Source organism: Zootoca vivipara, chromosome 10, assembly GCF_963506605.1.
Source record: "Zootoca vivipara chromosome 10, rZooViv1.1, whole genome shotgun sequence".
NCBI lineage: Eukaryota > Metazoa > Chordata > Lepidosauria > Squamata > Lacertidae > Zootoca > Zootoca vivipara.
The window spans coordinates 1412145-1427363 of NC_083285.1; the positions used below are offsets into that span (position 1 = coordinate 1412145).

A 15219-nucleotide genomic window follows, 5' to 3' on the forward strand; every position below is an offset into this window, starting at 1 on the left:
CATTGAAATTCTTCTGGATGAATTGTTCATTTATTTAAGAATGGCTTTTATGGCATTATAATTCCTAGCAATAGGCTCCATTTAATTAAATGTCAGATTCTATGGAACTGATGAATTACTATATTGTTATGTGTTATGTGTTTGCCAGACTCCTATAATCCCTGGATCCAGCAAGTGTTATAAACTAATCAAGCCTTCAAATTTCGGGAAATAGCCAGACTAGCTGCCTGGTTGGTGGGCCATTAAGAGAACAAAGGATCGTGGCATTGCTGAGAGAAGAAGAACGTGCACACACCCTGCCCCCTTAAACAGATAAAGCCAGAGTTTAGAATAGAGAGGTTAGGGGAGGAATTGCATAAGCCAGAAGCTGAAGGCAAAAAGCTGAAGATTGAAAAGCCAGAGAACCAGAGCATGATGGCTGATTTCTGCTGGAATCTCAGGCTGTGGCTATGGAAGAAACAATACTATTTGAGGGTGTTAATGCTGTGAACCCCTCTATTGTAGGCTCAGGTTGCATATATGTGTAAATAAACCATCTATCATAAAGACACCACAGTCTTCGCTCACCTCATTCCCAAAAGGAAACACGAACCTCTTCTCCTTAACCACACACCTGGAACCCTTGAAATCTTTCACTGCTTGGAGATTGGGGTTTTACTGTGATTTACTATATAGCTGCTTATTTCTTTGACATCTGATGGAAGGGCGTTCCACAGGGTGGGTGCCACTACCAAGAAGGCCCTCTGCCTGGTTCCCTGTAAGCTCACTTCTCGCAGGGAGGGAACTGCCTGAAGGCCCTCGGAGCTGGACCTCAGTGTCCGAGCAGAACGATGGGGGTGGAGACGCTCCTTCAGGTATACTGGACCAAGGCCATTTAGGGCTTTCAAGGTCAGCACCAACACTTTGAATTGTGCTCGGAAATGTATATTAGATAGTTAATTCAGAGTTTATTGCCTGGTCTAGAGGTCATCGCAAAATAAAAATTATAAAAACCAAATATACAGAACAATACATCAGGCAGAATACAGTCAGGTATAAATCTGTATACTCGGCAAATAAAAATGAATAATTAATGCAAATGAAGCTGGGGTATTGTGGTGATTTAGAGTATGAGCTGTGAGCCAAGAAGTCTCTCTTTTTTAAGCCTTTAACATTCAAACAATAACAATAACTAACACAACAAATCACTATTCATTACATTCCACCCATCCTTAATACAGTAATACATAGCATTACAAAACGTCACAATGACTGGAAGGACATTCCACAAAAAAATTTAAACCTTATCTGTTTTACATTATAAAGAAGAAAGAAAAAGAAAGAGAGAAAAGAAAAAAGAGAGAAAATAAAAAATAAAAATGGAGGGAAATAAATAAATTTGGCTTCCGATTAGACTCATTGTATTGTTGTTCCTACTATTGTTTTAAACACAGTTTCAAATTACCTTTTTTTTTGTTCTTATCAAAAAAAAGGAGTTGTTATCTATACTTTTTATTTTACAAGAATCAAGTTCTGCCAGGAGATTGTTGGTGTTACAATAATTTTTCAAATACTCTTTTTAAAAATTCAATTATTTCCGTACTTTCTGTATTGGATATCCTCTAACTCTCCCTGTCATCATAGCCAACTCCAAATACTCTATCATTTGGACCTGCCACTCATTTATTGTAGGTGTTTTCTCACTTTTCCAGTTTCTTGCGATTAAGATCCTGGCTGCTACTGTTGAGTACATAAACATTTAACAACGAGCCTTCCTGAACCTCATCTAGATCCCCACTGTCCTGGGTTCTCAACTTTCTTCTTCACACCTACCCATTCCCTCTCCCTCTCCTCCACTGACAAAACCGCTGCTCCCTCCTTTTAAACTGGGAACAGTCCCGCCCCCACCAGAATGTTATGTCAGTCAGGCTGGAGGTGGATTAACTCTTTTCCAGCCAGATAGGAATAAATATTTCAAAACCATGTCAATCCGTTACAAGGATAATGGTATTAACAATAGCTTACAGAACTGTTTCATGAATTTTTGAAGCCTAGTTTGGATATAATGCTAAATCATGGTTTAGAATTAGAATAAATTACCATGGGCTTGCACCCTCACTACTGCTTCTTCATTATGTGTCAGGGAAGGAAATGGGAAATTTTCACTTTTGGTTTTGAATTCATCATAGATTGCATTTAGGAGACTTGGTTTTTCTCTAAGCATAGCTAGTAGTGAGCAAAGTAAGTTCTGAAACCATGGCTTTATTATGGCTTGTTGGAGCTAAGTAGAGTTATAAGAGTCAGTTTTCTGAATTCCACGTTTAACAGGAAAATGCCGCTTATTTGAGATCAAAATTCTCCCTCCCCTGCACACAAAGGATGAGGAAAGGGGTGGATGTGCGAACCTAATGCTTCCTGCAGCTCATTCAGTGCAGACTCCGAAGGGGGGCAGTATATGCTTAGTACTTTGAACACACAAAAGCACTAGATAAAAGCAAAGCATTATTACATAGATATATTTATTTAAAATATTTTTAACCACCTGTTAGTCCATACTGTCTTCACAGGTGGTTTGCAGTCAGAGGCAGCAACTTGAATGAAGTTGAATTGAGTGTTGGGCTATTGTTGAACTGAGCAGCAGAAAAGGAAATGAAGTTTTCACATTTTGTCATCAAAAGTGCATTCTTATATGGTGATCTAGAAGAAGAAACTTACATGGTTCAACCACAGGGTTTTGTGAAAGACCCGGGTTTGGTGTGTAAAGTTAACTAAGAAGGTCCATTTATGGTTTTAAGCAAACAGCTAGATTCTGGAATCAAAAATTGTTGAGTGGTCTTAAATTTGAGCAAAGTAAAGCTAATCATTTTTTTTTTTTGCATATTTGTAATTATTGAATTAGTCATTTGGTTGTATGTTGTATGTTGATGATCTGCTGATATATGGTTCAGATAAACAGAAATAAAATTTTGAAAAAGGTTTAAAAGCACATTTTGAGATCAAGGATCTAGGGTTCGTGAAAAAACACCTGAGCACACAGATAAAAAGAGAGAAATCAGGCTCTTTCTGATCAGCCAAAGCAATAAAATTCAGGATCTGCTGGAGTACAATGGCGTTGAAACTTTTAAGCCAGTTGCTATCATAGCTGCCAAGTTTTCCCTTTTCTCACGAGGAAGCCTATTCAGCATAAGGGAATTTCCCTTAAAAAAGGGGATAACTTGGCAGCTATGCTTGCTATTCCAATGACTGTAGAGTATCAGAAACAATATGATGAAAAGGAGCTTGAGGATACTGACAAATTCAGAAGCATAGTTGGAAGTTTGCTTCATCTTGCAAACATATCCATGTTCAGATGAGCTGAACTGGGAACAAAGATTCTGGAATACTGTCTGGGTGTCTCTGCGATTGGCAAACTCCAATAACATTGTCATCTCCCCCAACACTGCAGTGTCAATGTCTGTATCCATGAAACGGCTGGGAGGGATGACATAACTATAGGAAGTAATCACATTGTCTGCCTCCCTTACCCCCATCCCCAATTCCTGGATACAGGTGTTAGAAATATGATACAATTATCAACTATATGGAGCGCTGCTGCTTTTTAAAAACAAAATTCCTATAACTACCATTTCAAATGTTCTCAGACAAGGAAACAGTTACTCAGGAGCTGTACTGAAACAAGGTTTGGCAATCAAAATGTCCTGTAATTTGGATAGCTGTTTTAGGGTGTTAGGCTCAATGGGCTTTGGTTCAGTGCATACACTCGGTCTTTTCCTAAGTACATTCCAGACTAGTGTGCATGCAATTATGCGTAGGACTGTGGTCTTTTGGGGTCAGAAAAATGTTTTCAGGGAAAGCCTGTCCTGATTACACTCTGTGGGGATTTACTGTAGGCAATCCTGTGGTGATTACCTTGTAAAACTGGAACAATATTCTATTAAACACTTGCAAATGAAAATGAAAATACAATCACAGCCAACATGAATTTGTTCAACTTATAGAAGGACTGAGAATAGTGATAGTTTTAGAGCTGAGACCTATATATATATATATATATATATATATATATATATATATAGGTCTCAGCTCTAAAACTATCACTATTCTCAGTCCTTCTATTATATATATATATATATATATATATATATATATATATATATATATATGCAGTGGGTGAGGACTATATTGGGATCGCTCTCTCTCTCTCTCGGCAAAATGTATATACCATCTTCCACACAAAAATGATTTCCTGTACAGTTCATTTCAAACACTCAAAATGACAGGCTAAGAAGAAGAAGAAGAATCACATAATAGCATAGTTTGCTCTTTTCAGCCTTCTAAGGCAACTGTGCAGAATAGGAGAGCACCTTAGAAAGAATAAAATTTATATGTGTTGCACTAGGCCCCACTTTCCAATGTCAATGGGACAACATCCCAGCATTTCCCCCCATTAAATATTCTGCCTGTCAGTGAGCATGAGTTATAGACATCCCAGCTCTGTTTAATGTGCCTATCGAATAGTACAGCATGCTGCCAAAACCACACTTTTCTAACTCTAATGAATGGAGGAGTTATTGCGTTGACTTCTCCTGCTGGCTCTTAGAGATTATTTTAAGTGTACTCTGTGTGAAAATTGAGCTGAAGCCCTGGAGGCGTATTTCATCGAAGACCCAACCATTCCTACACAGGAGATTGCCCTGGGAACTAGTTGAGGCGGCGGGTAAAAAAAGAAAGCCTTTGCTGCCTCTAAACACTGTTTCCTGAGAGCTAACTGGGAACATCTTGAGAACAATTCAGCTGACTTGGAGTTACATCTAGTTTGAAATACAGTGTGCAACGACACTTACCGGTAGTATTTTATAAGTTTTATCCCCTCTGTTGTTTACAGGTCATCTCGGCTGGATCTCATTACACGAATTAGGTGCCTTTTATAACTGATTCTGCTTTGCATTTTTGAGTGAGCTGTCTGTGGTTTCTGGGTTGCTGCTTTGGGCTCTCTCTTTAAGAATCTCAAAAGCGCAATTCATCATAAGTCAGGACTGAATGAAACATAAGAATCTTAGAACTGTCACGGTAGGTCAGTCCAATTGCTCACTTAGCCCGTCTCTGAAAACAGCCCATAAGGGACATTTCAGATCATAGCTTGGAATGATGCATTCACTAATTATTTACTCCCATGTTTTGACAATCAAAACATATACTGGTATGAACACATTTCATATGAGGCTGAATATTCCGTTCAACTTGGCTAATAATTGTGGATGTACCCATCGTCCAGAATTAAGGGTAGCCCAGCTTTTCTTATCATTGCATGCCCAGACACTTTTGCAAGTCCCAGGTTTAGTGGATTTCTTAGCCCCACTTGTCAGAGAGAAAATACTGCCCACCGTCCCCTTATGGTGCCAAGCAGCCAGGATTGACTCATATGCTCTCACCTCTACTTCTGCAATGCCATCACTTCTTATTTGATCTCACCATCTTTCCATCTTCTTCAAGTCAAGTTTGTGGTGCTGTAGGAATGCCCAGAAGCTGCAGTTTCTCCTGGTTTATTTTCTGCCTTGTCAGGACTTGCTTTCCTCTAGACTCCAGGACAAAAAAGAAGCCCAGGGCTCCCCCAATAAATGTTTGAGACTAACTCCCCTAAATCTAAAAGATGGCTTAAACTGCTCCGCCCACAGCTAGTCACCTGACTCACCTGACTCCACAGTAGCCCTGCCCCCTCAGACCATGTGATCAGGGAGAGCACACTTCCAAGGTCACCTGCAAGGTCACTGGCCAGAAACAAACACACACACAAGCCCGGACAGTCACACAAATCCAAGAGGCAGAAGCCCTAGAAAACAAGCACAAGCACACAAACAAATAAGGAAACAGATAAGCACACAAACTTTATCACACACACCCCCAAAAGACAAATTTGCAAAACCTACAGAGTGTCCCCCAAGCTCAGCTCACCTTGTGCTCCCTCCTCAGTCGCTGGATTCCAGGCACTGACTAGCTCCGCCTACAGCTAGTCACCTGACTCACCTGACTCCACAGAAGCCCTGCCCCCTCAGACCATGTGCTCAGGGAGAGTGCTCAGGGAGAAACAAACACACACACACACACGCCTGGACAGTCACACAAATCCAAGAGGCAGAAGCCCTTGTGCTCTCTCCTCAGTCGCTGGACTCCAGGCAACTATGCTGCTTTTCAAATCAAATCCTTGATCCCATTGCTCAGCAGAAGAACACAGGACCCTTGGGTTCAACTTGACATGGTCCCTTTGACGCCTTCAATTAGAGGCCCCCCATTATTACCTTTGCCCTTGAAGGAGGTAAGGAAAATAGACAATCCATTTACTAAATCAGTACCGGTACTGATGATGTGGAGAACATGGAGCAAAACAGTAGCCCTTCACCAGTGGTCCCATTCCTGGATCATCCAGCTTATAGATACACAAATAAATATCAACTGTTCAAGGATTGGGAGGACGTAGGCATTTACACAATCCGTGACCTGCTTCTTGGAGGGAAAGTAATTTCCCAAGAGGAACTGCAAGGTAAATTAAAAGGCACTCATTACTACCTGGTTTCAAGTAGCTCAGGCTCATTCTTTTGCACTTTGTTTGGAGTACAGGGCAGAGGGCCTATAGATACTTCCCTTGTTTGAATCCTTTTGCAGCAGGCCAGCATATGCCCTGAAAGGTGCCGCTTCCCAAATATACAGCAATCTATTAGATCAGGAAGTGCGGGAAGGGGTGCTAGAAGCCTTCAAATTGTATAGGAATCAGATTTAGCTCCACCCAATTGAAAGGCAATGGGTATCTGGACCACTCCCCATTCAAAACCATCTCTGCTCGCTAACAAGAGGCCTCACTCAAGGTGGCACTGGATGCCAGTCAGGCTGGCAAAAAGTAATCCCTCCCTTTCCCCTTTATATTGGAAGGGCTATGGAAAGCTTGGTTCGTTTATTCATGTTTTGTGGGAATGCCCCTATGTTAAAAACTTTTGGGAGAGTAATTTCCATTATATCAATGATTACAGGCCAACCCCTTTCTCCAAATCCTGCCTTAGCCCTTCTATCTTTGGACATAGACTTAGGCTCCACCCTGTGCCACAATGAACTAGTAGGCTTCTTACTGGCGGTAGCACGATTAGCGATAGCTCAGCAATGGAAAAACCAGGCTGAAATACCCCTGAACATAGGGGGAAATGATATCTGGGATACAGCAATGTCTGACAGTCTGACTAGACCAGGCTTCCTCAACCTTGGCCCTCCAGATGTTTTTGGCCTACAACTCCCATGATCCCTAGCTAGCAGGACCAGTGGTCAGGGATGATGGGAATTGTAGTCTCAAAACATCTGGAGTGCCGAGGTTGAGGAAGCCTGCACTAGACACAGGAGGGCAACTGAAGGCATTACGTATAGAGAAATGTGGACCCCTTTCTTTAACTATGTTAATGACCAAAATCAAGACCTTCTTACGCAGTACCAATTTCTCAATATTCTCAGTGGAGAGGTTACATTTGAATGTTTGAATTGAATGTTTGAATACTGGATGCTTAAGTGTAGGTCTAGAGACAATGGATAAAACATGCACCATTAGAGGTACTGCTAGATAAGTGTTTAATGGTTATTGTATTTGTTTAAAAAGCAATAAAAATTGTGTTGGTTTTTTTTTTTTTTTTTACAAAAAGGTTCATTGCAGATTGATTCTGCATTACCCTGCAATGGGTCCATTTGAGAGCAGAAGTAGGCTGTGCAAGCAATGGGGGCAATGACATTGGGGGTGAGCATATGACAAGGTCACAGTCGCAGCTTCTTTCTTCATTCAGCACAGAGAGAAAAGGGCATGGATGACCTAATCAAGGAGAGGATTTTCAAATGCCTATCAAGTAACTGCAGCCACCCCTTTTGGACAGCAGGCTCTAGAATGAATCTAGATTACAGACATGACACAAAGAAGAGAAAATATTTTACACATGAAGCAAAGCTTCAGCATTTAAGATTTATGATTGGTGCTTTTAGAATCTTCCTGAATCCATCATTATATTTCTCTCTGTACTATTTGTATTAGTCTGTTGTCCCGCTGGCAATGGATTGTGCATGCTCCATGCTGGGGCAGGCAAGGCAAGGCAAGCGAGTGAGTGGGTTGGTGGGTGAGGGAACAAGTAAGGAGGTGGCATGGGGTGAAGGGAGTGAGCAAGAGAGGCAGCAGCTGAGTAAGCTGAGCTTGTGGTGATGGGTGGAAGCAGGCGAGGGCTCTGGACTTGTGATGGTGGCCGGGGATTAGTGAGTGGGGCAGTGCAGGAGCATGGATGAGCAAGTGGGGCAGAGTGGGTGAATGAGCTGCACTTGCAGCTGTGGATGGGCAGCCTGGAATAGAAATCATCTGCACATGACCCAATGTTTTATCTCCCTCCAAAGTGACCAGAAAACTGACCCCAAAGGTGGGGCGAAGGCAGACAAGAGCCAGATGCTAAAAGGGGACCACTGTGTTACCAGGGACGGGTTTTATTCGCATCACCAATATTGTCCTTTTGGTTTTGCCAATACAGTAATTACAGTATTTTAGTATGTGCTCAAAAGGTTGAACAGCAGATTCAATCGTAACACACTGATTTCTAGACAATTGCTGAATCTCAAGTATGTATTCAAGTCATATTCTATGATCTGGAAGCCTTATCCCATTGCCCCAAATATGTGGGGACATGGTTTGAAGTGCTCACTCCTTGGTTACTGCTGTATGAATTTTATGACTGAGGTCTGGCTCTAGAATTGCAGTCGATGTCCTTCTGTCTCAGGCCATGCTTTGGAAGTTTTAACTTTGCCATATAAAATCATTTACAAGACCAGCTACCATCTCTGCAAATACAATCCATCACCACAATCTATCAACTCACCACCACCATGTCAAGTTTATTATCCGCAAATCTCACTTGACTTTGCATTTTTTTAAGACAGCCTCAGATTCTCATACCTGACTGCTGAGTTGGATATGAGAATTTGATGCATCACCTTGAAAAAGAGTCAGTGACGGTACAGGTGGTATCAACCCCTCACATATCAACGAGGCTGTTTTTTTTATTCTGGTTGACAGAAATCTGAGTTGCTTTTCACACTCGGCAAACTTGCTTGTATGTTTGCTTCAGCACCTCTTCAATCCTCAAGTCTTCATAGCCACAAAGAGTTCCAGATTTGGCCTGGGTGCCAAGAATGGTTGGCCAATGGTTGGGGCAGGGAGTGATGGGAATTGTAGTCCAGCAATAGGTGGCCATGGGTTCCCCACCCTTGATATTTTTTCAGTTTCTAGGGTTGCTTGTCGGAGAGAACACGAATTCACTGACAGAAGAGCATTTGGAAGGTTTTCCTACGAGCACCTTTTAGTTACTTAGGTAAAAAGTCGTGTGAGGACTGAAGTGTTTGTGCGGGAGGGAAGGAGCCGAGGTCGGCTTGCTCGGGGTCGCGCCGGGGACTCGGAAGAGCCGGCGCCCGAGCCACGGATTCCTCCTCGTGGATCCTTTCCGGCTCGTTTTCTTCCAGGTCTTGCCCAAGTCGCGTGTCTGTCGCTGCCCTTCTTCCTTCGCGTGAAGAAGGCTTTCGCCTGACTCGGAGCAGCTCCTTCAGTCTCAACGGCTCCTGCGCCGGAAAGCCGAGGGAAAGAGCAACAAACCAAGGTGGCCTTTCTTTGTTTTTCTGCTCCCATTCAAGAACCCGGCATTTTTTAATCAGTGCTATTTTTGCTGAAAGGCATGTATGGCGGTGCCTGAGCGGTTGAGAAGGCGCGCGCCTCTCTCTCTCTCTGCGCCTCTTTGGTCGCTTGGCCTCGCATGTTCTCCTCCGCCCCGGCCCCGCTTGTAAGCGCCGGCGTTGGCGGGCGCAGGCCTCCGGGAGCGCCGGCGAAGCTCCCCGGCTGCTGCTCGCGGCCTCCTTGATACCCGTCCGCCGCGCTTGCCGCCCTCGCGGGGCCCTCGGAGGAGCAGGTGCGGGGGGTCTGCAGGCGAGGAAGGTGTGGGTGGGCGTGCGAGAGAGAGAAAGAAAGAAAGGCCGGGACTGGCGCGTCCGCCGGCGATTTCTTCGGCCCGCCTCTGGACGCAGCGGGACGCGCGCAGAATCTCAGCCGCTCGGCGAGCGCGGGGCCTCTCGCCGCCTTCGCCCTCCTTCCCGCCCTGCTGTGTGTTTGTGTCTCGCCCCCTGGCCGGGAGCTCAGCTGCGCAGGATGGAGGCGGCGGCTGCGGTGCGCTCTGGAGCCAAGCCAGGCTCTCTCTCTCCGAGAGACCGTTAGCAGCAGCAGCAGCAGCAGCAGCAGCAGCAGCAGGGCGAGGGGATGTGGTCGCCTGGGGGGAGCGCTCCTGGCAGACGCGGGCAGAGCAGCGAGCGAAAGAAAGGGCTGCGCCTCAATGCGAGCAAGTCCTCACAAATGGATGCTGCCGCCGCCGCTGTCTGTTAGGCCAAAGGCCCGAGGAAACTGGATTTAATGGGATGCTTTATTTCTGGGGACAGTGGGATTGAAATCTGAATTACTCTGCCGCCGCCGCCGCTCCTGTTTGAGGTGGAGGGAAAGGTAACGTGAGTCTTTGTTTCCATCAAGGGGGAGGGAAGCCATTGAGAACATGCAGCGTTTTCCTTTTCCTAAAAAGGGGGGGCTGAAAGGAAGCACAAACTGGAGCTGCTTTATGATGCCATTTTTCTAAGATCTCGTTATGACATGGAATCGCTAGGTCTTCCCATTTAAAAATACGTTTTTAATGCCTAGGTTTTGGAAAACCATTACGTTGCAGCAGGAGCTGAGAGAGGGAAAGCAATGTGAATTGGCTTGAGGTGTGCTGGGGTTGTGAGGAGAAAAGTGGGGGGGGCTGCAGGCGAGGAAGGTGCGGGTGGGCGTGCGAGAGAGAGAAAGAGGTGTGCTGGGGAGAAAGGTACAAGGAATTATCTAAATTCAAACAAGTCTGGGAGCCTTTTACTAGGATCTGCTAATATGGAGCTGTTCCTTTGCACTCTAAATGGATGCAGCCTGTTAATGCACAGCTTGAGGATTGTAAAAGGTGAAACCTCTGGAATATTTTTTGTTTTTCATTCAGACATTCAGATCTCCTATTCTCTTGCAGAAAAGTTGTTTCACATTCAGAAATTCAATCAGTTTCCCATTAAATTTTTTGAGATCTTTGCTTCTCTCTCCCTCTCTCATGCTGCAAATGTATCCATATGAGATCACTTTCCTGTTTGTGTTATTAAGCATGTTTGATGCTGAGTAGGGAAAGCAGAAAAGTAGATTGCAGCATCTATGCAAAATTTCCAAAAGAAACAATTGTTTCTATTAATAGTACTGGCAGTGGTTTAATAAAACACAGGCAGACAAGCAAACAATCCAGCAGCACTCTTTCTGAAACAGTCAGAGGCTACCCTAAAGGAACAAAAATAGATAAAGGATGAACTGTAGAAATGAACAAATAACGGAGACAATTATTTTTGAAAACTAGAGAAAGGGGTGTTTTCTAGCTTGACTGTATGAGGTTGTGTGTGCATATATTTGCAGTCTGTATGTGCACTTTGAAAGTGCCAACACTGATGGTAAGAATCCACTGAACCTGTCTGAGCTCCACCTTTGGCAGCATCGTAAGGGGTGTAACCAAGATTACATTGCACCAGGTTTAATTTGGATTCACACAGGAGTAGCTTCCCACCCACAATATTTCTCATGAAATGTGTCATGTCTGATTTGTATCCCAACCCCTAACCAAGCACCAAAGAGGTTACCAGGGGAGTAAAACGACATGGGTGGTTATTTTTCCTATCCAGTCCTGTCAGGATGGCAGAGGGCCCAACAGTCAGGCTGCTCTATGAATAGCTGACTTCACACTAGTTGAACCCATACTGCTGATCATGGCAATATTGTTTCTGTTCTGGCTGCAGAAGAGCAGTTTGTAGATACAGTACTTATTCTAACCTTTTCTGGCACAAGTTACTCGCTCTAGAAAATAGGTTGCAGATCATGCGTTCTTATATTGAAGGGTGACACCATTCATCTGCCTTAGCTAATGTTATTCAGGCCATGGTTCCAAAATAGTTTAACTCTTTGTGTGATGTGCAGAATTGCATTGTTGCAAACTGGTGTTATCAAGAAGGCTCAGCAGCAATTTGTCAGGATTTAGTTTCTACTATTATGGAAAAGTATCCTTATGGTTCCTGACTCAAACTTTCAGAAACAGGAGCAGGGAGGGCTCAGTTGGTGATGGGGCTTAGCTCAAAGGGGGCTTAGCTCTGCATGCCAAGTGTCCCAAGTTCACTTTGCTGCATCTCAAGTTGAAAGGCTCTCAGTTTGCAAGGCCCATTCAAAAAGAAGAGAGGCATGCTACCTGTAGACCAGTTTTTGCCATTCAGGCATAAAAAGCAGTGCCATCTCCTTAAGGGGTGGCAATGGAGTGGGCATGCATCAGCAGCTGTTGCTAATCAGGACTTCCCTGCATGTGTCCAGCACATGTCCTTGCATGTTTACAAGTATGCGTCTCCATTTCACACTGAGTGTAGCTTACAGCTGCAAAAATGCTTGCCAAATAAAGTGCAAATTGGGACCTCCAGTAGCTTGCTGAAGTCAGTGATGGAAGGGAGTGGCAAGTATCAAACAAGGAACAGTTCTTGCGGCTCCACTGTGTTTTAGATTTGTGGCATCACTATTAATTTGTTCACAAGCTACAGTTGGGAGGACAATGTCCCATGCTTCCAAATCTCCAGGGTTTGGTAATGTGCAATATTGCTGAATGTAAACTCTGGGGGGTAATTTTAAAATAGTTTTAATGGTAAAGAAAACCATGAAACTCTCTAGAGAAACTTTGCTGTTTCTCTGTAGGGTAATAGACTGCAATGTAAAGTGTTTCTGCAAAACTCTGTAGGGTTGCTGTGTTTGTGATCACAAGTCAGTGTAGTTTTTCAAACATTCATAACATATGAACTCTGCAAATATCCATTGTGCGAGTATCCCACTCCACAATTCCTGAAAGTATTGGACTATTACTCTGTGCAAATTTCCACAAACCACAATAGTGGGAAATTAGCTATTCATCACAAGTTACTTTGACCACACATCACAATTAAGCCTTACCAACTGCATGTGAGTTAACAGCAGCTTGTACAGTCAGCAAAATTAAGCAGTGGAGCTTTTCCTGGACTGCATCACTTTGGGTTTCATGAGGGGTAGGAGTTCCCATTTGAAGGCTAATTTAATGGGGGAGAAACATATCCTTGCACATAGAAAGCTGGCATGCCAACCTAACTTTCTCCCACATGCTATTTTCTCTATGTGCAGGGGTGGTTTTTAAATGGAGAAGCAATCAGTCATGCAGCCTGCTCACCTGCAGCCACACTTTTACATTTCTGGGCAGCTGGAGTGTTCATAAACATTTTGTGATATTCCCAGAAGCTGATTCAATCATGATGAAAAACTTACTTCAGTTGGCTAAAGTCAAGAGTTACTGCAGCTGTTTGCTAGGGATGGTTCAAAAAGAGCAGCCTGGTTTTTACCTCTGAGGACGTCTCCCCTCTCCCCGCCCTGGACTGTCACCTGAATAAAGAAATCAGAAGAGTTTTAATCGACTGAGAGATTGGTTAAACATGTTCTAACTTGCATGTGATTAAAAACAATAATCCTAAATCAAGAGGGATGCTTTCATTTGTTTTCAGATGGTACATAAGTGAACCATAGGAGGCATCAGCTTATAAGAGGCACACCGTCTGGTAGAAGAGAAGAGGGGAATGCCTCTTTCAAAATCTCATTTGCCAATTACAGTTTTTATAAGTACCTGTGTGAAAAATAATTTTTAAAAATCTGCTTGATAAATTGGTGGCATCTTTTTAGTTGGTTAAAAAGTTTTAAATTCATTAATCTAAACTATTAATTGAGTAAACATTGCAGTTCTACTTTTTTCGTTCATTATCTGATTGGGAAACTGAGGAAATGGGCAACTCCCGGCTCCATTTTTTCCTATTCTGTTCTTTCTGTTTCTGCTGGACCATAGCTAGTGACTTAAATAGTATCCAAGGCTATCTTAGATTTCTCAAAGAGATGACAGCACATGGCTGTAAAAGTAGAAGCAGCAGAGCAGCAAAAGAGGTGTGCTTATATCCCTCAGGTTTCAGGTTGCAGGAGAAATTTTGGTTTATTTCTTGTCTTACACTTATATATTACCTTTCTTCCATTATGGAATCTGAGGACATATACTTGTGGTTCTGTAGTGGCTGAAATTAATTCCTCCTTTAGCTAGTAAAAGTGTGAGATGGTTTTGAGTTCCTGCTCAAAAACCTTACCTTGCAGTTCTCAAGTCTGCTACAGGCCCTGGACACCATCTGCTAATCTCATCTTTAACCTGGGAATGGCACTCAGTCTTGGGTCTGCAACCTCTGTTCTGCATTAGAGACAGCATCCCCATTGATCCTGTGGGCTTTGATGTGGTCGTTTCTTTCTAGGTGCTCACAGACTGTTTGCTTAATGATCTGCTCTAGAATCTTTCCTGGTATTGATGTCAGGCTGACTGGGCAGTAATTGTTTGGGTCCTCTCTTTTCCCCTTTTTGAAAATAGGGGCAACATTTGCCCTCCTCCAGTCTGCTGGGACTTTGCCTGTTCTCCAGGAATTCTCAAAGATTATTGCCAGTGGTTCTGAAATCACCTCTGCCAGTTCTTTTAATACTCCTGGATGTAGTTCATCTGGCCCTGGAGACTTGAATACATCTAAACTAGCCAAGTATTCTTGTACTACCTCCTTACTTATTCTGGGCTGTGTTTCCCCTGCTGAATCATCTGCTCCATATTCTTCCGGTCGGGCATTGTTTTCTTTTTTGGAGAAGACTGAGGCAAACCCCTGTGAGGTCCCCCACTGTGTCCCGACCCATTAGGTATTTTGTCCCCTCTCCCGCACCCCCGGTTCATCCCTGTGATTGCCCCCACCCTGTCCCGACCCATGATGTATCGGTCCCCCTCCTCCCCCATCCCCCGGCTCATCCCTGTGACTCCCCGCACCTCCCTTCCCACCCCCCGCTCATCCCTGTGATTCCACCGGTGTTGATGTCGGTGTATCCCAGTCCCCTCCCTGTAGCTCCCCCACCCCTCGGCTCATCCCTGTGATTCCCCACAGCTCCCCCCCCCCCGGCTGATCCCTGCAATTCTCCCCGATGTCGGCGTCAGCGTATCCTGGCCTGTATGTCAGGTATTCGGTGTTGGGGGGGGAGGCAATGGTGGGGTGTAGGGTGGTTTTTGGCGCCTTGTTGGT

General features: G+C 43.9%; 1 protein-coding gene across 9 annotated transcripts in view; it reads left to right on the forward strand.

Annotated features, from left to right (window-relative positions):
* FRMD4A (FERM domain containing 4A) overlaps positions 1-15219 on the forward strand; it is a 413482-nt gene that overhangs the window by 211066 nt on the left and 187197 nt on the right. The window contains exon 1 of one of the 9 annotated variants that reach the window (XM_035127383.2): positions 8357-9635. The exons of 7 other annotated variants lie outside the window; for them this stretch is intronic. The gene's annotated coding sequence lies outside the window, so the exon portion shown is untranslated. Of the gene's footprint in view, positions 1-8356; positions 9636-9866; positions 10523-15219 lie in introns of those variants that run through there. One more of the 9 variants, XM_035127382.2, reaches the window with a different exon arrangement.